The sequence below is a fragment of the Macrosteles quadrilineatus genome, unplaced genomic scaffold (genome assembly GCF_028750875.1).
Source record: "Macrosteles quadrilineatus isolate MER2022 unplaced genomic scaffold, UCM_ALF_1.0 Scaffold_6__1_contigs__length_79288215, whole genome shotgun sequence".
Lineage (NCBI taxonomy): Eukaryota > Metazoa > Arthropoda > Insecta > Hemiptera > Cicadellidae > Macrosteles > Macrosteles quadrilineatus.
Genome location: NW_026542599.1, coordinates 76,808,570 through 76,832,279, shown reverse-complemented (window position 1 = coordinate 76,832,279; position 23,710 = coordinate 76,808,570).

Genomic DNA, 23,710 nt, shown 5'->3' with positions numbered 1-23,710 from the left:
GCTGGATAACTAAATGCTTATACCTATAAAACTGTATAGTTTGGAAAGTGACGTTTGATGATTAATGATTAACCAATGCCGCATTGTAATATACCTTACCATCAAATAATCCAAAAACATAAAAACGCAAACCGTTAAAAGTTCAATGTAAAATTGTTAATAAAGGGTTTTTAATAATGTATATTCATTTTTTCTTATCGTTTCGAAACTTTTCCACTTAAAATATTTAATTTATAGGAATATAACATCCGAAAGTTATTCTTTAAAGACGGGTTTATCTCGAAGTTGATGTTAACGCCTGAAATCATACAGATAAAACTAGTACGGGTTTTGATCAACCACAGCTTATTGATATCCTTAAACATATGCTTACAGTTATTCAGTAAAAAAATATATAATGTCTAACCATGGCTCTGATTGTCCATCCGTCATATTATCCACTCTAGACTTATGACAAGGCTTCATTGCCTTAAATGAGTAAAATGAACCAGTATCTGTTAAACATTTATATGTAATTTGTTTCTTTTTTTGGGTCCTAAGTTTTCAAACTAGGACACTGATCTTTAGTCTACAACAATTTAACACATTGTTTTAGTCTGGGTCTAGAGGTTCAAGGCTTTATTTCATAACTAAAATCCATTGATAATTGCTCAACTTGAACCCGACGCTTCGGCAAAGAAACCCCCTAAGCATCTACACCGATTTCCTTTGCATTAAAGGTGAAAACATTACATCAAAAATGTTTACAGGAAATTACCATACAAAATCAGATATGCAAACACAATAACACAGGCAACAAACCTTTACTTCTAATTTAGCCATTTTCAATTTATACTTGAATGTATGCGGATAGCTATTATTTGACATATATTGCACTCTCTGAGTTACGTTATAAATTAATCAAACATTATTGAAATGAACAGTGTGTGCGTTATATAAAGGTCGAGTTTTAATTTTAAATAGAGCAAAGGTTTCAGTGGAGAACGACAACCAAATTCACTCCTCGCTGACATTAATTAAATTTCATGTCCCGCTTCCGAGAAGAACCCCGTGGTTGTTCATTTCTATTGTCATGAGTGTAAAACGTCACTTGATTCCAATATGTTTACACGTACACGATACCAAATAGAGGAAAACAATTGAATATAGATTGAAAAACTAAATTAAGTTCAGCAACATTTCATTAAACTATTATAAACACTATTAAAGTGTTATTAAAAATGAAAGCTTGAAATAAAAATGTTCTATCTATTTAATGTTAAGCTTTCTGAATTTATTGGAAAATTTGCATTTCAAATTTACTTTTGAGTTACGAACAAAAACTGAGCCAAAAGTATACAATAAAATCTAACTAAGTGATTTCAATTTTGTAAAGAAGTTTTACTTTGGTGTCAACTCATATTGGATTCTGTAAAAGGTTTATTACATTTGTTTATTTATGAAAAATCTAAATTTTTACAATCAATTGCATGCATAAAATTTGTGGATAATATTAATACTGTATACATGCAGTAAAACTTACATTGTGCTTTATAATTTTATTTTTATTTTAGGAAGAGGTAGGGAAATGCATTGTGCTATATGCTGGTTTATAAATACACGCTAACACGATTTGCAACTCATTTTTTATTTTCACATTATGAGGATTTGATTTCCAGTGCAAACACAACAAGAAGAAAACATCCACTGTTCTTTAATTTGAACGAAACATATTTAGCCAAGCTCTGCTATATATCAGACATTGAAATGAAAGGATATTTATTTTCAGGGTTCATAGTAATTCGTTAAAATCATACTGTAGTTGGATTGGAGTTGGACATATTCCATGTGATGGTGCATGTATTTTATGGTTGTAATACTTTTGCAACAATGTATGTTTAATGTCATCGTCAGCGTCAGTGGGATTCTTAATGAAAATAAAAGAAAATCCGTTTAGAGCAAGCTCTCCAAACCCCTCATATTTCTGTTGTTAGGTCGGGAATTGAAGGCATCCCTCCCACACCAAAGTCCGAGAAGCATACAACGCGGCTGTAAACGCATCCTAAATCCTTTAGCAAAAAAAGTTTACATAACCTTTAACTGAAGCCTGCTGAGACATTAGCTAACTGTCTTGGACTCTAAATTAAATGTTAAGTCATTGTTGTTGCACCTAGAAACCAGTCACAGTCTTATTTATCCCCTTACATATTGCATATATAAATATAATGATGGGTAGCACAGTATAACTACGATCCAAAACAACAGCCAATGGTTTAAAACTACTTAACTAGATCTTGTCTGGGTCCTTGACTTAAGTTTATAAAATCCATCAGAAAAATATTGTTTTATGTAATAACTACTACGATAATTTATAACAAGATATGAGATGGATAAACTAAAACACTTAGTCTGTAACTAAAGGTATATTTATTGGAAAGAATTTTTTTTTAGGTGACATAGAAAAGGAAAGTCGGGTTTTTTACTGAGAGACTCTTGAAAGTAGAGGCTCAAGAAGGTTCTGTGGCTCCCGTAATTTTGAATAAATACTGAGATAGAAAGCTTTTAAATATTCTCGCAAAGTCTCTTCAATAATTATCCATTGTTTTTTAACAGTTCTCCTAATGTTATCTTTATTCACAAATCTACTTGTGATACGCCTATGCATACAAAGTTCTATTCCATTGGTTTACTTAAAGTGGCTTTATGCATGAACTTGATCCTGTTCCACTCGAAGAATACATGAACATTAAAAACAAGCACAAAATGTATACTACTCTCCAAGCTATAGTAAGCGCTGTTTTGTGTAGAATAGTTAACATAACACCAATATAAACTGGACCCATAAAATAACAGTATTATATTCATAAATATCTCTTTCCCCTCGCCCATTAAATACATAGTTTAGAAGGTTTAAATTTTGGAATATTGGTGTAGGCATGGTTCTAGTTTTATAAACCAACATACTAGTGTATATATAGATCAATGCCATTTATTAGTTTTACTGTTACAGAACTACTGCAAACCATTTTAAAAACCATATAAGCATTTTCGTATGTAGGGAACCTTCAAAGTTTTTTTTTTTTTTACTTTTAGACTCAATTAAAATTTGTTATCGTCACGAATAGTGTTTAGATGTTTTGATTACCGTACTGCATTGGATAATTGTTATATAGCATCGAGCTGCAAATTACTTACAATCAATATTTCCACAGCAGGCTCTCTGGATGATTATTTAATTGAATCCACTTTAATCCAAGGTAAAACTCCTGGGATTTAACCAAGACGAGATGATCCGTTGTGATCAAAGTCTTAGCGATTGAAATGTTGAATCTTGAAATATTGTACTTTGTTGCTTTTACTAAGTAAAAAAATATATATTCTCAGAAATCAGATTTAAGCTCTAAAAACGATCACTAATATTAGTAAAATTTGATGAATATTTTCTTGTAAAAGATTTTTCTCTCTCTGAATGTGCACTGTGTGATTAGAAATAGTTGTCATTAAATAACGTTGAAAGAACTTTTTTTTATTCAATCCATTCGAAACTTAAAATAAAAACGTAATCATTATCTGCAACATTTCAGCTTAGTAAATACCTTTGATAATATTTATTATCTAACATACATACATCTTTACACTCTACATACACATTTTTTATACACATATTTATATATATCTTTTATTGTATTATTGATTGTAAATTGCCTGAAACTATACCCTAATAATTATCCTTGTTGGGTATAAAAATAAAAGGTCTTTGTATTTATTTAACATTGTATTATTTGCAAACACACAAGAATTTTGAACTATTTATATGTACTACTCTGTAGATACCATTAAAAGTTCTTACCGAAAATAGAAATGCTTGTAACATATTGCGAATGATTCCATATTTGAACGTCTTGTGTATTTCTTGCTATATTTTCCTTATTGCTTTATAATATCCATCTGTAATCGGATTGAACGTTCACCAGGGAATATTGGTTATTTTGTATTCCAAACTTGTTTTTCTTACAACTCTAAATAAAGAATTGTAAGTTTGCTGTTTATTACAAATGCGCATTTACGCGAATTCATCATTTGTTTTTATACATTGGTAGTTATAGTATTTGGTAAGTATCTAATTACAAAAGACAAATCTTCTGGTACTATATCATTACAATGAATTTTCCTTACCTTATTCAAATATTACGCTTTGTTTTTTAACCGTATATTTTAATTAAACAAATTAATAAACATTAGATTGTAAAACTTAATGTTTTGGTTAATAATTGTTTGTTCTGTTAATAATCCGCTGAAAATAATGCAGCGGCTTTATTTGTATGCAAGAAAATCATTCTAAGTAAGTTTTGATTCTCAACATTACGTAATTTGAGTTTTAAATATCAACACTACAGTTCGGAACCAACCTGTTTGTAGTTAGTTAGGGCAAAGAATATAATTTTCTTAAAAATACAAATTATTAATATTTTTATAATTTTAGTTTTTTTAAGCATAACTCTATCTAATTAAATATCTAAATTTATGTGAAAATTCTAACTAAAAGAACTTTAACATTACGATGTGTTGTTCTATAGGTTTAATAAGAACTAACAAAGAAATGACAGACGATAAAATTGTTTTTAAGATATATATTTTTCATTTTTTTTCAGAAACCTCATAAAGCAGTAATTATTAATAAAACACGTACTGAAGTACAACTGTATTATTTATACCAGAAATGGTAACAAGGTAGGTTACCTTACCCAAGGTAACCTGATAATTATAAATAATGATTACGCCAAAACAGTTGGAACTAAAACCAATAAAAACTACAATTCTCAGATTTCTACCAACTTTGAACATTAACTTTTTCCTCGTTGAACAAGTAACATTTAGGTTTGAAACGAAATAAATGTTTGCTTCGACATAATTAAACAAGCAACCCTTTGACAACACAGTCAAGCTGCAGGCGTATTTGGTACACGTTTCATCTGACGAATAAATAAACATGATTATTTACATGGAGACTTCTTCTGTTTCGATGAATATTATTTCTAATGATTGTGTAGTTGTGACTTTAAAGGTTAATATAACTATATTAGTTATGTAGGTCAGTCTATGGTATTTACAAGACATACATTTAGTTTGTAACACACCCTTTTCCTAAAATGATTATCAAAGTATTTTTTTTTTCATTTTACTTTTAAAATTCTAAAACATAAGTATTTTTAGTTTTTAATTCCTTTTAGAAATTTTTCACAAAATTATTATTCACCTTATTATTTATTTGTGTATTGCTTTTTTTCTGTAAAATAGGTACTAATTAAATGTAAAAGTTTTTTGATCAATCTTTCTCATACCTTTCTTGTGCCTTTGCCACACTATAAAAAATGTCAATGAATTTAAAATTACCTATACATTTTCAGTGTGAATATTAACATAATAGATTTCATTCCTTTGGCCCAATTTATAATATACAATAATAACTCATATTTTCGAAGAAAATAATTTTTCCTACAGTCACCCGGCAAAGTTGGCTTCCTTGTACTGTTTATAGTACAGAAAGCTGCTAATTGCTGCATATTTATACTTTGCCGTACGGTTTATACTTTTCCGTACGGTTTATACTTTGCCGCACATCAGGATTCCAACGAAACAATACAAAACAGCGTGGTTCTATTATGCACGTAATCCGTGTACGCTTGGAAATAGGTTGGCAACACTTAAAGATAATAATACTATGAGCAGCTGGTTGACTATTATAACTACGATTGAACCTGTCATTTCGTGATTATAGTTTCGGTATTTCTGAACTTTCTGGACTTTTCTTTTAAACGTTTTTAAAACCTTCCTACGATCTTAATAAACAAGAAAATACCTTTTAAGCATTTTTTTTAGGCGCGGAAACCACTTCAAATTACAAAAACATACGGAACTATATTCTCAAAACGCGGAGCACATTTCTTGCCGAGGAAAAATAGCGGAGTGATATGGACCGCGGGTACTACTTTCTCTAGGGCACCATTTGTGTTGCCAGCTGAACCTAAAAACGTGTTGCATAGTGTTTGAAAGACTAATTATTTATATGCTTTATAGTGACTGTAGGGAAAATATAATGTGTAACACGAGTGAAAAAGGCCTTTGCTGCACTCGAGATCATTCCACACTCGCCTGCGGCTCGTGCGTAAACATTGCTCTCGTGTGCAGCAAAGTGCCACTTTCACCACTAGTTACACAAATAACTATTTAATCGATTCCAACCCATAGTAATCCCAGTAATAGTGATCTAGCTAGACGCTCAAAGTGAGAGACTTTAATATTTAGCTCACTCGCAGTAACATTGTCGGGACACTTAATTAAAAATACCTCAAAATTTAATACAAAAGATTTCTTGTACTTACCAATGTAGGGAAATTCAAGCATCACTATTAATTTCTCTCGGCTCTCATTGCATTTTATACATTGCTATTTCTTTTACAATTACCTAAATGTGATGTGTAGTGGTTCATAATTCTAATATTTTGAATCTTTTGGAAGTGCATTTTATACCTTAGAAATGCGACTATTTTGAGTGGTAATCAGTGCTACATCTCAGAAAAAGTTTTAAGCATCTTGAAATGCTTACTTACACGAACAAATAATACAAGCTTAAACACAAATAAAATACGGTTGATTTCCAGAATGTAATAGACGTTTTTTTTTAATTTTTAACTGACATTTTTCACACTTCTTGCATAAACACCATCGACCTGTGATTTTGATAACAAGCTTTTATACGGCGATTATGATTGGCTTCTACTATTCCCTCTAGTGATCAAAAAATTTGTAGCAAGCTATATCTCGTATAACAAATGTAATCTGGTACTTCAGTATTAAACGGAGGCCACATTTTGTCAGCGCGCTGCGGCGGTTATGTTAGGTTGGGTTATCATAATAGAAAGTATCGTTCGATTCATAACGAAGCGAGGAAAGTCCTACACACATAATATTTACGATAACCCAACCTAACATAACCGCCGCAGCGAGCTGACAGAATGTGGCCTCCGTTTAATACTGAAGTACCTGTAATCTATTAAAAATGTTAAATAGCTAGGCAATTTTGATTTACTTTTACAAATTAATCCTTTTCCCCTTTAGTTTATTTAAAGGATTACAGAAAAATTGGAGATAAGGCGACTGTAAGAAGTCCCATAGTGGTTGACCTTTCGGGAAATATGACGCCTTCTGTTTTATTCATATGTTTGCTATTTTTGAACTTGTGTTTGTTTTTATTGGTCCCGTAACCTATTTATTATTTTTTTATTTTTATTTTAAAAGCTGCTTAACTTTTCTAGTTAATTATTTCATTTTACTGTAGGCAAGGGGCATAATAATATTAAAGATTACTGATAAAAAGTAATATAACCCCTTATTTCTATTTGTATAATAGCATATATTAGTAAGTCTGCTTTGAAACTTTTTTAAGTTTATATTATGTTTGTTTGTTTTGATGTGGTGGTAGTATTTAGTGTAATTATTATAATAATATGTAATAATTATTCCTCCATAGATTTATGTATTCATAAAGTTCATTTTTAATAAATGTGACATAATTTTAAAGGTTTTCTTGATCAATATACGAAAAAGTTTACACATTACACTTATTTCAGTCGTTTGAAAAGAGTTGTCTATTATATAGAATTTCAATTTGAAATATTGTGTAAGCTATTTGATCAACTGATTTATTTATAAATTAAATCATTCTCACTATCATACCGGAGGGGTGTGACACCTTCAAAGACACATACAGAGAACACGTTACAGCACACGTATGAGCAGAAAAATATGTAATTGCTATAAAAACATAGTGAATACGAAATTGATAATCAAATGAACTGAATAGCATTTATAAAATTACTCATGCATAGATAATTTGTAGAATGACTATTTAATATTCATGAATATTAACTAAACTACCTTTTATGAGCTGTGGTCTAGCTGACGTCATACTGAACTAATACTTCAGGTCAATATCGCTGCACTACACAGAATATTTAGATAGCATTATATTGACAAGTGGTAATTTTACCATTAGCATTTTTTCGCACTTATTGTTTCTAAGCGAATTGGTAAAATGTTAACCAATCAAGAATTTGTCAATAAAACCAAATCGTCTGACATGTGTTATTTCATCATGTTAACAATCCAGTTTTAGAAACGTGTTAAACATTATTTAAAATTAACGAAATGTTCGTATTGTAAATATGCCTACTTGCTATCGAGCAATAACATTTACACAACAATATAATTATTTTCTACAAAGTTGGGTTGCAATTGCTTTGGATTAAAATAAACGCATAGGTTATTGTGTTGTTTTTATAAATAATTGAACTTTCATATTTTACGTCTATATTTAATGTATACGCATATCATTGTTAAGTAACGCCTAGAAGACTAATACTATTTTCATCCTAATTGTATCCAACATGGGAAGGGAAGTGTGTTTGTTATTCATGTATTCCTCAGGAGGAACGGGATCAAGTCTCCATTAAACTTGTTTTAGCTTTGTAAATATCAATTTTGCCACGCCATTGCTTTAAACCCTACACTGATATTTTGTACTCTGTACTTCGCTTTAAGGAATGTATGGATATAATCGGTGTTGAAATTTAACTAACTATCATGTGAATTTAAAGGAAGAATACTCTAGCTTATCATCCCGTTGTTAAATAATTTATATTTCTTCAAACATGGTATTTTGTTTTATTATGTAATACTCATTTTAGACAACGCTTAAAGACAAAAGTAATTACCGAATAACAAAAAAACCTTCGAGAAACAATAAAATCAAAGAGTAACTGTAACATCGGTAGGTATTGGTTCTGTGATGTTTATTACCAACCATTAAATTGCCCTCGGAAAACAGGGTAGTAATATAAATCCCATTCGCTAAAATTACTGTCTTGACCATGTGTATTTAATAAAATACATGTTTCAGTTTAATTTCAGTCTACTATTCCTACTTTCATGTCTAAAAATATAATGATTGAGATATCTTAATGTTATGGGGCTTTTGCAGTTTTCGGATTTTTTTATTATTCAATTGCCCTTTTGAAAGTTCGAACACGAGCCAGTAAAATGTTTGCTTTGTTAATGTGTTCTGAATGCTATAATTTTCTAATCATAAACAAATATTTATTTTGAGAAATCAAAGTACAAACATCATTTACATCAACATTATTTAATATAAATATAATATAATATAAATATTAAACTATCTCCAACGCATTACCAAATTTGCAGTTTTTTACTGCTTTTTAAAACTTGAAATATTTCATTTAGAATTTGTTTTGAAAAGTGCTTTATTAGCTTTGGTTACTGTGTGATTCTTTTCGATAAACTAAATAATGGATTATTAAAATAGCTAGCTGTTGTTATAGTATCAAGAGCAGTATATCTCGGAATACCATAGAGAAGTTGGAGCTGTTTATATTTAATGGTATGTCATGCAACATTCTCCATGTAGCTTTGTTGTACCGGTGTCTTGTATGCTTCTAGAAGATAGTTCTGGACTAAAAACTGTCCCCTTAATCACAGTGGTACGCACATTTAATTAAATATTTATAAAATATTGAATTTCTTGAAGACGTCACCACATACATTACGTTAAGTATAATAAATGAAAATTATAAATCTTGATTTTATTTTTTTTCTGATTTGTGTTGAAATAGATCGTAAAATAAAATAGTTTATAGTAACAATAAGAAAATGTAAATGATATTTTAAATACTTGTTATTCGAATGTATGAGTTGAAATTAGTTGAAGTGAGACTACTACAACACACAAGAGAGTGGATTTTAATTAATTAGTAAACGACAATCTCTAAATTTATTCTAATTTACAAAGTGAATTGTTGTTCTGTTTTGAAAGCTGTGATTTCTACTCATGGTTTTTAGTAGGTGCTACAGAAAGATACCGACTTTATTCACACCCGTAAAAATGAAATAGGGTAAAAAATCATTTTTAACATGTAGTATTTTTTGAGTATTTTTTCTACATCTAAAAAAAAATCCAATGAAAATATTTTGTATTTGCAAAGTTTCTTAAACTCCTGAGACAGTCGGTTTTAACGACTTGATGTACTTTAGAAAGTTCGCGAAAGTTGCTCGACTTAAAAGTTCAAGCCTTGTTTTTCATTAGCCACTACTGTCTTCCTTTCTTCCAAGATAATATGTAATTCACTTTCACTTAGTAGATTTAAAAAAGCAAGTTGAGTTTATCAGTTTATACACTTTTATTGTAAACAACTAAATATGTATATTCCGGGGTCATAGCACATTTACATTGAGGTACCATAATAATTTATCAGGCCATGATATAACATATTATGCTAAAACCTAATGGGACGAATAGCTCAAACTGGCTTTGATTCACACTGCGTGCAAGGTAGCCTATATACTATATGTATTACATTATAAATTATCAAATATATGGCTAATTTATATAACCAACTATTTCTTGAACCATGTTAAGGTTAAGAACGATCTAAATTGTTATATTTAATAAATACATATACTAAATATAAATTGTCTCTTCGCTATGACATTTTATTTGGTATTGAAATATATAGAAGTAAAATTTGTTTATGTTTCAAATCTGAAAGGTAATTAATGTGTGCCTTCTGCGTGGTTCTTTATATTGTGTGCCACGACAAATATAAATATTCAATAGTTCTGGTATTTTAAAAAAAAATGCTAAGCAATAGTAAAAAATATATATGTATATATAAAACCATCCTTCTTGGACCCATATTTGCATTGATTTCCATTAAAGATTATTTCATTCGAATTATTCCAATTTGTTAAGTCCCAGGTAAGTTATAAATTGAGGTGTGGACATGATGTCAAGTAGGGTGTTATACATACAGTGACTTTACATATCACCTGTCAACATCTCTATACTAACTTGTCTTGTTACTGTAATATATCTCATCGCTTGGCATCTTATTCAAGTATAGCATCGAATAATTGTGTTTGATGTGTTGAATAAATTACGTCACCAAACCATCAATAGATTCAGTCGTGAAATACATTTCAAAGAGCAATTCGTTTAGCATTGAATAGTAATTTGAAAAAATATAATGTTGTGGAGATATTAAACACTTGAGGTGACTCTGGTACGATCATTTAACAGACTACATATTCCGTGGGGGATTGAACTACGATAGAAAATGAGGCTACTTCAATCGTGGTATCATATAATGTCCATAAGATTTACCATTATGTGAACATTCTTTTGATAAAACTAAGGGTAATTTAAACAACTAGCATGGCATACAATTAGGTTACAATTAGGAGGGCAAACCACCTCCATTAGGTTATTTTTAAGTTTAAACTTTTTTTTAAATAACATACAGTTTAAATAGAATATAATAAACTAGTTTCAAGCGAGATTTTCAAACGCAACCAAATTCAGAGTGAGGGAATAACAACCGAACTACAAGCTGACATTAATCAAATTTGATGTCACGCTTCATGGACGAGCAACGTTCTTGAATATTTGCTCTTACAACTTAGAAAACGTGAGTGAAAGAAATACTCTGTGACTGCAATGTTCTTTTGATAGGCCATGACGCAATATGTATAAGTTAATCCTTGGTTAAAATCTTAATCCTTTCCTTTCTTTTTGGTTAAATGTTAAAAACCTTTCTTTATAGTAAAGCACACCCCTCATAGACAGAAATAAAAAATATGAATGCCCTGTAATCATGTATATGACGAATCTATGTTACTTTTGCCTAATTTTATGTATAAGTAACATGGTAAACCCATTGACCATATTGTTTTGTAATTTAGAAGAACAGATAAAATATTTAAAAAAAATATTTAAAAAGTATTTTTTACAGCTTCGACGCAATAGAACTAATTTGGTAACATTGCACTTTTGTACCAATCACTTTGGTTATATCCTGCGTCCGTTTTTGTTTATAATATTGTGAAAATATTACACTGTTGTAATCGAACAAGTGAACATCAGATTTGAAAGCTAGGACTACAATCTTAGGGTAGTTTGCTAGGCTTTAATCCCCCAGGTCCCAGGTTCTAATCCTTCCAATCTTTATAGGATTTCAGTTATTTGGCGACTCCGTGACTCTATATTCTACCTTTAAATAATGTTAAAAACTGTTCCTGGCTCCACCCTATCATTCTGACTAAAAAATTGTTATCAATATTTGCAACTTAAATTTTGCATATTACATTTACATATTTATATTACATATTCGCTTTCACATTGATCACCAAAGAGTGCAAAAACTTAAACCTTACAATGAGGGCAGTTATCATTCAAATAATTAGTACTTAATTTCATTATTAACTTTAATTTCCTTGCCCATATTAAGTTTCATAAGTACTCCATTTTATTAAGGAAAGTGGTGTAATGCATGTTATTATGTGCAATAGTTAAACTAGTTTAATTGATACTTGATCCCGTCGCACTCGACGAATACATGAATACCAAATTACTTCTGCCAAAAATTGTATATATAAATAGAATATTAAAAACTATGTTTGGCTTTTAAATAACGTAAAATTATAATCATTAACATATAAAGTTAAAGAATAAAGTTAACACAATAACAAACAGTTGTCGACTTTATTATTGATCCTCTATGAAGTTATTAAGTCACCCCTTAACATAATTCTCACTCATCACAAGAAGGACGTAATGGTTTTGTGATTTTGAAGCAAATTTTTATCTTAAAAATATAATATTGTAGGAAAAATCTTTTTACTTTATAGTAATTTCTAAGTTAAATTATATTGTTTTCTTTTTTAGTAAATAATCTTCTAAGTTTAATTTTGGTCAACACTTTATGAATATTTTTAAACAACGAACGCCCTGTTTAATTACCGTCCTTTAAACTTACAAGGGGTTTAAAGGGAAATTTAAACGTCACGCACGAGTTCACGATTGTTTCCCAGAAACAGAACCGCTTATAAATACACAAGAGGCACGAGTGTTGATGTGAAGGAAATGATGATATGAATAATTAGTAGAACCGAGCCTTAGTTCCCTTCGGTGCCGTCAGTAGCGCTAGCAGCGCGGCGGTAAATGTGTAACGTTGTTTCTAAAACAGACACCATCTCTAGGAATAGGTGAATTTTAATGTAACTTTTCCACTTGCCAGTAAAATGTAGATTTGTTATTTCATTTCTATTGTTTAATGTTTTTAGCTATTCGTTGTATGGTTTTTTTGGCCATACACTTTCCCACGAATTCCAGTTTAAGGTCCCGATTAGATAATTTAACCATTGTTTAGTTCTAAAATCTACTCAAGTTTTAAAGTTGACTATTTTATCGTAGCATAAAACACAAAACAAAAATTGTACTTAACAGAACAGGAAATACAATTCACTATTTATTAACCCTAAAAGTGTGACTGTAGCTGCTTACTTATTGTACCCCTTCTCATTAATGCCAGTATAAGGGTTTGATACCTCTAAAATATAAAAAGATATTCTTTTAGTGATGGGTTAGGCTCATAATATTAAATAACATTAAATAAACCTTATAAGTAAAGTCAATTAATACAAACTGAATAAATGCAGCTGTGTACAAGGATGATATGATTACTGTACATGAAGGTCATCAGGATTAAAATGTTTTGACACATGAAGTATATTCGTCCAGAAACACATAGCACGCACACACATACAGCCGATAATATAAAATAGTAAACACGACAAGCGGACCAGTGTTGGTAATGCAAAAGTTAAGACGTTCATGTGAAGTAATCATATTATCCTTGTACACACCTGAGGACCTCCTAGAAGGTCGAAACTAGTTGTGGAATACAAAAATTGGATTTCCAGAATCAGATGTTTAAACTACTGTCATTAGTAAATAAATAAAGTTGGTTTTTGTGTAAAACTTAGTTTTAGTTAATTTTTAGTAATAAGAAGTGTTCGACTGACTATTTAAAAACTTTTGAATGTTGACAAATTATATATATGTTTTTCTTCCATCCCATTATGTTTAATTACAAGACAAATTATGCCAAAAGAGTAATTAGCTTGTCTGTCATGTTAGTTTACGAGTTGCAAATTACAAATTTACAAAACACTTCAGAATGTGAGCCAAATTTATTGCTTAGCTCTTATGAGGCTTGTAAAGCCTTATAAATTAATTATATTCCTTGGAAGTTAATCTAAATAAAGACATTCTCTGATGTGGGCTTCGCGAAATGTGTCCCGCTATTTGTACCCATTTCTCGTTTAAATAGGTAAATTTGATGATTATAATATATAAAATAATGATTAAATTGAACACAAATCCATGACGACACATTGAGCTTATTGCAGAAGCAGTCAAGTTCTCCGAGCTACGCCTGTGAACGTGAACTTCTCTTTTACATCCCATTGATATTCATGTATTCCTGACGCGTATACAGGATCAAGTGCTCAACTAGTCTTCAATATTCATACAAGATAAATGTTTGCGTTCTTCGGTATATCCTTCTATAGATTAGGAAAGGTCCTCTAACCTATGTCTTCTCCAGTCTACCCCTAATATATGATCCTTCGTATTAACGCATTTCGTTTTCGCCCACCTTAACTTCTACGTTCCTTGGAAATTGATCATACTATTTGTGTTTTATGGGGAACCTCAGTGTTATCCCGCTGCAGACTGGAGTGTTTCATAATAGCTTTGGCTTAGGATCAATGATACTCAAATAGAATCTATATGCAAGGCCTTAACCAGTATTACTAAGTTAACAAATTTGAATTAGTACTTATATTATTCCAATGAATTGGTTTATAAATAAGTTAGTTGATAGTTCATTTATGCTTGATAAAAATAATCAATTGGCAATGCTAAGAATTTGTATGTAAGAAGAATAGAAGAGTTCTGTTGCCCATTATTTCCTAGTATTCTGTATTCTAAAACTGGGTATTTTATCACTAGAAATAAAATGTCTGAAGAACCATTTTAAGTGTATTATATTTTAAGTTTGCGTTTGTAATAAAAGGATGGTTTTATAGTCAAAGATTATTAGTAAACTGTTTACTGAGTTGAAACTTAAAACTATTACTGTCCAAACAATACCTTTTGATAGACGTAATAGTAAAAGAGCAAATTGATAATCTTTTATATTGTAGTCAGCTATACTGTTTAAAGTCTAACAGGTAATGGTTAAATTAGAAAACTAGGTTTTGTGATGAAAACAAATTATATGAAAATGTGACCCAAACCCAAACTTTTAATTACGTATTATTAAAATAGGTTCTGGTACACTATGGCCTTACTTTTATGTAAGGCAAATCATGTCAAATAAACATTAAATAAGCCTACAATGGCGAAAACTTCTTCTAAGACCAAAATATTCACTTGATTTCAGTTAAAGCATACGACATTGATATTTTCAATATACAGCTAATGTTGAAGCAGAAAACACTAATAAATATTTTAATAAGCACACGTATAATAACACGATAAACATATTTAAAGCCGTTCAAAACGTATGTTTTACAAAATTACACTTATTCTTCCTACACAAATATCAATCACACGAAGTAACTGTTAAAGTTTGTTTTTCTGTAGCAAATTACATGAGAGTGTCCTCGAAGGAGTCTGGGAGGAAGAGTCAATTTGTTGGACAAATAATCTGTGAGAATGTCCGAGACATATCTGACATAAGGTCTGGACTTGTCCTATCAGGACCAGCAGAGTTGTGAGTGTGTTATGTGTGTTGTGGAAAATGGATTATCTCTCTTCAAAAACTTCATATTGGTATTTATTTACTCACTGACGGAATAACCTTTATTTAGGCAAGAAAGCTATGAAGATATACAACGCTTGTCCACTGGCTCCTAAATATTAGAAATAACCAATAACAAAACCATGTACATTCCAGAATAAATTGTTATGATGGTAATCTATTTATTATATTATAACCTATTTAATCCTGTATTTTAAATTAAGGTGTATATTTAACTACTAAACTACTAGGTTATGTAATATTATGTTAATGTTTCATGTTTTATAGTTTTGTTAGTTGTGCAATTTCCAATCCAAGTTATTATAAAATGACACTTTATGTTAAGGATCTTATGTAAATTATTGATCAGATTTAAGTTATGTATCTAACATTCATAATTATGACTACTTTTGCTCATCTATATAAATAAAATTAGAGTTTTGTCTGTACATTGCTCAGAATTATATACTTTTAGGTTATTTTTACGTTTTATATATTAAAGAAGCAGAAACGAGTCTTATCTCAATTTCTGTCTGTCTGTCTGTCCCTTTGTCTGTAACACTCAAGATGGCATTTTACGCAATCTTCTCCGTGAAAACCAGAGTACATATCAAGATCCAAGTCATTTTAATGTATTCACTGGATTGGCGAGAGTGTCTTTAGTGATTTAAATATAGCCTCACTACTTTGTAAATAAAATTACGGACGTTCAAAAATGCAGTTTTGTGCGATTTTTGTCAAATTTTCGTTCAATTTTTATCACATAATCGTCTATGAAATAACGAACAGCTGTTCGGATCAAGATTATTTTTTCTAGCTGTCAATGACATGTTTACAAATGTTGTTTACAAATACCGCAACTATTTCGAATCACGTTTTGAAAGCAAATCCCAACCAAGTGAGATTAAAAACGTTTTTCTTACATAACGGATTTAATTAATCGCAAGTGCAATAATATAGTCTAATAGTGTAACCGTAAATGAAATTAAATAACTAGACATCGTCCAAATCGGAACCTGAAATTCTTTGAGTATAAAATGTTTCTTGAGTTTTGACAACCAGAAAGAAGAAGACCTTGAATCAGTGTTGTATAGGGCTGTGACACTGAATTGATCGTCGCCAATAGCTTACAAAAAAGGTTTCCACTCATTGACGGCGCTTCAATGGCGGTTGTGTAAAGTGTAAAGTAAAAAATCACAACTGCAGTGGGTGATTGTAACAGAGGTTTAACAGAGGAAGTGCTAAACTCGCTTTTCCAATGTGTCACTTTCTGTTTCTACTCACCGTGTGATGCAATCGCTGGACCATACAGCCAATAGGCCCATAGCTCATATCTTGGGTACGTAAACCTACATATTTATTCATAACAACCTTTTTGACGACGATCCTTGATACCGGTACTTTTCCATAGAATACATGGCCTACCTACTTAAAAAATAAAATTACAAATGACCAAAACCCCAACATTGTGTGATTTTCGTCACATTTCCTTCTAATGTTAATAGATATACTAATCATTGTTTAGAGAATGCGTAATCTATTAAATAACAAAAAGTTGTTTGGGTAAGGTTGCTTTTTTTTCAAACTGACACCGATAAGTTTACGCTATAACTTTTTACGAGAAAATCCAAAAGCAAGAGATCAATAACCTCGGGACTAGATATTAATGTATTTAATTGGTCCGATTTACTATAGTTCTAGGTAGGTTCTTACGTAGGTACTGGTTCTTTTCCTTAGAACCGGTAGTTTACAAATTTGATATCGTTGGTGTTGCACCTTATTTATTAGAGCCGTCCGTATTCAATTTAAGTGATGTCTTAACTCTGTATAAGTTTTGCTTTTTCTGTCTGGATTCCAAATCTTAGCTTACCCGGTATGCTAAGAAAATGATAACCTATTTTAGTAAAACATTTGTTGGGCAAACCATCATGAATTTTTTACGCCTTTATATTGTTTATGTATCAATAGTTCGTGGCCTTTGTTGGATTGTTGTATTGTGTTGTTTTGTTGTATGTTGGTAACGCACTAATGTCCTTATTTCTCAGTGTTTCACGGAATGGACAAGAGCACCTTTGATACTGAAAATGTCAACCGGAATAAAGTGTTAAATGGTGAGGTTGAGGTAGTACTTTAAATGCGTTTAAGTTAACCGATGTGGAAAGTAACTTTCAATTATAGGCCTACTTTAGTGCTACGCTTCATGGATCTATAAAAGATTTTTTAGTTTAATCATTGGACATATGCACCAACACGATCCGGGTGACATTTAATTGCGAAGCATTTATTTTGGCTTGAACTGTCAGATACTGTATTTGCGAAGGTTTATGATATAATAGTTTTGCCAGCATATCTGCAAATATGCAAACTAATTGCTGTTCTTAATCTTAATATAAGAAGGTTTCAACTGACTACTATAAGATCCCCGTGCGTAGAACGGGCACACAGCTAGTTATTACTATTTTAACAAACTAACACATTTGTGATAGCCTTCAAAGAGTCATTGCATCTATTTCATTTCGAAATCTATAAATTTACATGTTACAGACCAAATTTAGTAGCTTTTAGGTACAAAAATTGGGGTTTTTTTGCTTGGTGATATGAAAGCAAATAAGTAAAATAAACTATAAACCAGATAATATAAAAAGATTACGTGAAAACACATGACGTAATAAAATAATAAAAATGATAATATAGAAAATACAATTACAATTCGATTTTCGTTGTGCGACAATCATAGATATATATTTTTTTTGTTAGAAATTATACAATGCTGTTTGATTGTAACTAATATGTACGGTGTATAACTTCCTATACTCGACTACGTTCATCGAGGGTAAATGCTAGACCAATTCCCATAAAAGTCGACTTGAGACGCTTTGATTGCGTATTTAGTCAGTGTTTATGTAGTCAGATCCAGATCGTTTGTAGGCAAATATGTCTCAATTTACTCCATCCAGCTCGTCTTGCCTCATGAATTGTGCATAGCTCAGAATAATATGTGTCATGTACAATTTACATTTATTTTATATATTTTGAATATGAAAGAAAATCTACTTGAAAAAAATTGTATCTTCCAATAGTTTACATATTTTCTTATAAATAAATATAAAACTAATGTACAAATTCTTAACTAGGTTTATCCACGTACACGTCAAAGTTAATATAACGTTACAATTTCTAATAAGTCCATAAAAATTTTTGAATTTTTCTTATTTAAAAATTATAAGCAATGCTCATCAGGTGAAAAATACCATTCAGTGATAAGCCAATAAACAGTTGATGAAATGACAACAGAATGATAACATTAAAGGTTAAATGATTAGGATCATAAAAAAAACAATGTAAAAATTCGAAAGAAAATATAATAAGCCATGACATTTTAAGAGCTAAGAATTCAAGACTCAATAGGTTTAATGCATATTTATTAGTAGAGTTGACAAATAATTGGATCTAATATACTGTATGGGTAATTTCTCTAAAAAAAAAAAAAAAAAAACTTAAAGTTGTAGTATCAATGATTATGTTTGATGACTTTCAGAAAAGTTGTCAAAACTTCGTTCGTTAGTTATCTAACTTAAAATTATTATTAATAAGTAAAAATAAATATTCTTTATTAATACCGGTCATTAAGATATATATTATGATATAATGGTTTAATAAATGTTTTTTGGTGTTATAATGTTTTTAGTTATGCTAAATGTTAAAGGAAATTAAATACGTAACGAGTAAACATTGCAAGCTGCTTTTAAACCCACTACATATTTTAATTATACGTCGTAAGTGTAGAATTTATATGGGTAAATGTGCTTGTAGCAGATATTATCTCCCTTACTTGTATATATCTCTGCAGAACTGAAACAAGGCTTGCAGTTTATAAACACATTATCCGGTTAAGAAATCCATTATACACTTTTAGCCTTATAATGCAAAATAAGTATTGGTGGTATAGATGTATTAAATATGGGCCACTGCGTGTAAAATAAAACTAATATAGTTTTAATTATACCTCACACAAAACTACCTGTATGTTTCTATAATTGATGTATAATTAATTAAATATTCAAGAATAAGCTCGAGGTCAGTTTCAAATCTAAAAAAATAATATAAAAGGATATCAATAATGTTTTTAGAAAACTGTCTTTTTGAGTATTACAAATCATCAAATCGCAATAAAATAATATAAAAATAAATGATAAATTATGCATCCAAAACTAATGTAAACATTTTTTGAATCGTATACTAATAAATGATACATTTTAAATCGCTTAAAATGATTCTAAATAACATTACTCATGGAAACTTATTATAATTTGCTCAATCTTTTTAAATCTACGTAATATAATGCAGCTTTACATGCAATTTAAAATACATAATAGACGCGTTAAAAAAGTAAATAAAGTGTATAAAGTTAAATACATATAAGTATTAGCCATAAGTAGTATAAGTAGTACCCGTTTACAAAAATCTGTATCACTTGTTTACCTGATGAAGTATCTTATGGGCTAGCTGAGGTGCTGATAATACAGTCATAATTTACTGGCCGTCCTAAAAAAACCTGGAAAAAACCCAATAACACAGAAGATAAACGACGTTTCGCGAGAGAATAAACTAAGTCCATCATCAATGGCAGTATTTTGATTATCATTCAAACTAACGGCAACCCTAATAAAACGTTATAGTAATTAGTAAGGTCAGTCAGTAAACCATTGTGAAACCACTATGAAATAATTTATGATTTAGTGAAATTAATAATTAGATCGAAAAGTTACCTTACAACGTAACAAGTTCTAAAAATATTATAAACTTCGATAAAACCTTTTAAATGCTGATATACGTAACTGTGACATAGTTGTAGTTATACTTTAATAATAATATTCATGTTCCATAGTATACAAAGTCCTGGTCCTACATTAAATCCAACCTTTTTATGTAACAAGTATACTGGAGAGCGTAACAAGTATTTTATTATCTAAATTTACAGCGTGAAACAGAGCGAGAATATTTTAGTAACAAAGAAATAGCTCTTTGTTCCACTTTGCCCTCGCATTTATATTAATGATATGGAATGTACTTCTGCTCTTTCAACGCTTTATATAAAGCAGGAAATTCAATAGTTGAATAATTTTAAAACTATCTTTATATAACAAATTAATTTTTTATGAACATAAAAAGTTAATGAAACGTATTTATGTACCTATTTAAAATATCATTTGGTTTTGTTTTAGTATTAAAAACAAAAATAAGAAAAACTTAAATTAAATTAATAGCTAAAATGTATTCTGATAGATAACAAATATTAGTATTGTTATTAATAACATATTTATTGTGTACACATTTCTTAAAAGCTAAACTTCAATGAACCTCCCCCTTATATGCCATCCATACGAGATTAGTTCTCAATAACATGTTAGGCCTAAGTGTTGAAGGTAAAACGATATACAGTATAAGTTTACTTCAGGTAATCTCAAACAATGCTATTATAATTTTAAGCTCACACTATATGGTTCAATTGCCAAACATTTAAAAAAATATATACGCCAATATGTGCTATCTGATCGTTTCGCTGAAATTTGAAAGCTGGCATCCGTTTGGACCATCGTATCATAACTGATGACTAATGAAATCTAAATCTCATGTAAAAAGTAAAGGAAAAAATATTCAGTGTCAGGGTTCAGTCTCCAATTGTCATCAGTACCTATTAAGAACATTTGGAACATCATGTCAACTTGAATTAACATTACCATGCACCGTTAAATAAATTCATTGTAACAATAAAAGTCGCCTCGCAATAATAAAATCACGAAAGAACACAGTAACCTGAAGGTAGATATTGGATTTGTAATGTTTATTACTTGCCATTAAGTTGCGTTCCAGTAATTTTCAGGAAAGCTATATACTATTCGGTAGATAAGCTAGATTTATACTGTTGATGATGTTTTGGAGTTCTTAAATTATTTTTCATGGCGGATTTTTCTTTTCTTTGTACTATTAATATAAGTATAAACGAATTATTATAAACTTTTGGTAGAGTTATCCAGCGAAAATGTCATATTTATAATATTATACAATATTATATTTCCTAACAAGAGTAGAAAGTGATTCATTACATATTTGAGACCATGTTTGAAGTGCGAGTTTTACCGAGCAATTAAATGGTCGACAATATGTATAGAGTGGATATTTCTTTATTGCAGTTAGGAACATTACAAAACTTAAAGCGTTTTTTAGGTTATGCTTTCAATTTTAGGTTAATATTTACTTTGGTTGTTGTAAATTTAAATAGTTCACAAAACAAAAACTAATATTAGTTTAATTACGTCGGCAAAATAAAAAAAATAGTAAACATTACTTTTGCATTGTAAACATTCTTTATCTGTAGTAAACAATGTAATGATGAATTTTCGCCGGTAACAAACATGTAGCGAAACAGGTCATTTCACAGTAGTGTAGCGAAAACAAATAAAATATTAATACAGATATTTTCGTATGAGGTAACTAAATCTCATCAGAATCGTCAAGTTCAACCTAATAACGTAGACCACTATGCATTTTTGTAAAGGTTTATAAGAACCAATCACTAAACATTACTGAAAACAGTTAGAGAAGATTTGTATATTAAAAACACTTGTGTATTGCACAGACTTATTTTAGTTTAAAACAAAACAAGTTATCGCAAGGATCTGGGTCGTGCCACCTCGTTATAATGTGACAAATATTTCAATTGGATTTTTATCGTATTGTCATACACACTTCGAGGGTATTATGTTCTGCAATATACGGTTTGACCTAGTTATTGTATTTATTCTGTATGTTCGTATTATACTCTACAACTCATGTTCATTGTTGTAGCACATGATGTTCCCTATGGACAACTTTTGCAGCAACGTTTGTTTGGCCAAGTTGCCAACCAGGTCGCCAAACAACGCATTTGGTTTGGCTAAATTTCAAACTGCCATGTATTAAACTATACACCTTATGTTAATTGACGCAAAAGACTTAGCTAAATATTGAAAATGCTATATATTTAAAAATAATGAAATGTGGCATATTTACATTATATCTTTTGACATTGTTTTAATGATCACGCAATTTAATTTCCATTGCAACTCAAACATTTTTTTAATTGGTACCATCCAGATTATTAGACCAATTCGTATATACCAAGGCAAAAATTTTGTTCGGATTCCACTATAAACTGTAGGTCTCTTAGTTACCATTAGTTGTATGGGCTATTAATTAACAGCTGTGTCTAAGGAACATGTCGGCCTTAGTCACTAACAAGACTACAAGATCGCGCCACTAATCTCCATTCATACTTAGCTTAAAATACCTACTTTGTATGGTCATCATTTCATTGGAAAGTATTAAAGTATTTATGTTAAATAATTTATAAATCAACCAATTGGTTGGAACTTAAAACTTTTAACAAAACAAATATGGCCAATGTGTCAGTTTGCTGGTACAGATTTAGTGTTAAAACACTCTATTAGGGGATTTACTGACTTTCGTCATAAAATCGTCATATTTTTCAGTTTTATATATATTTGGGATTATGTCATTTAGTTTTTGTATAAGTTATTTATCTTATAATAAATAAAGGCTTACGATTGCAAAGTATAAAGAAATCTCAGAGGTGTGATGTAAGTTTAATTGAATTTAGAATTAATTAAAACTAATGTCACGGAAGACAAAGGCAGCACTGGAGTTTCATTGTTCGTAGGTTGAATGTAAAATCTAGATTGTGGAAACTCTCTCAACTTTTCATTCATAGACTATTATAAGTGTTCTGTGTTACACTTAAAAATTTAAAGCATAAAAGAATCATGTTTAATACTTCGTTGGGATCAGGCATATATGGACATGGGTGGTAGCCCAATACCTTCATATCCAAATCTATTATAACAGCCTGGTTACATCGTATTAGCTTGTGTGCTAAGTAGGCTATGTAAATGTGTTCAACCCAATTCTACACAGACTATGTGCTAACTTTAATTAAAAATCCCCATTAT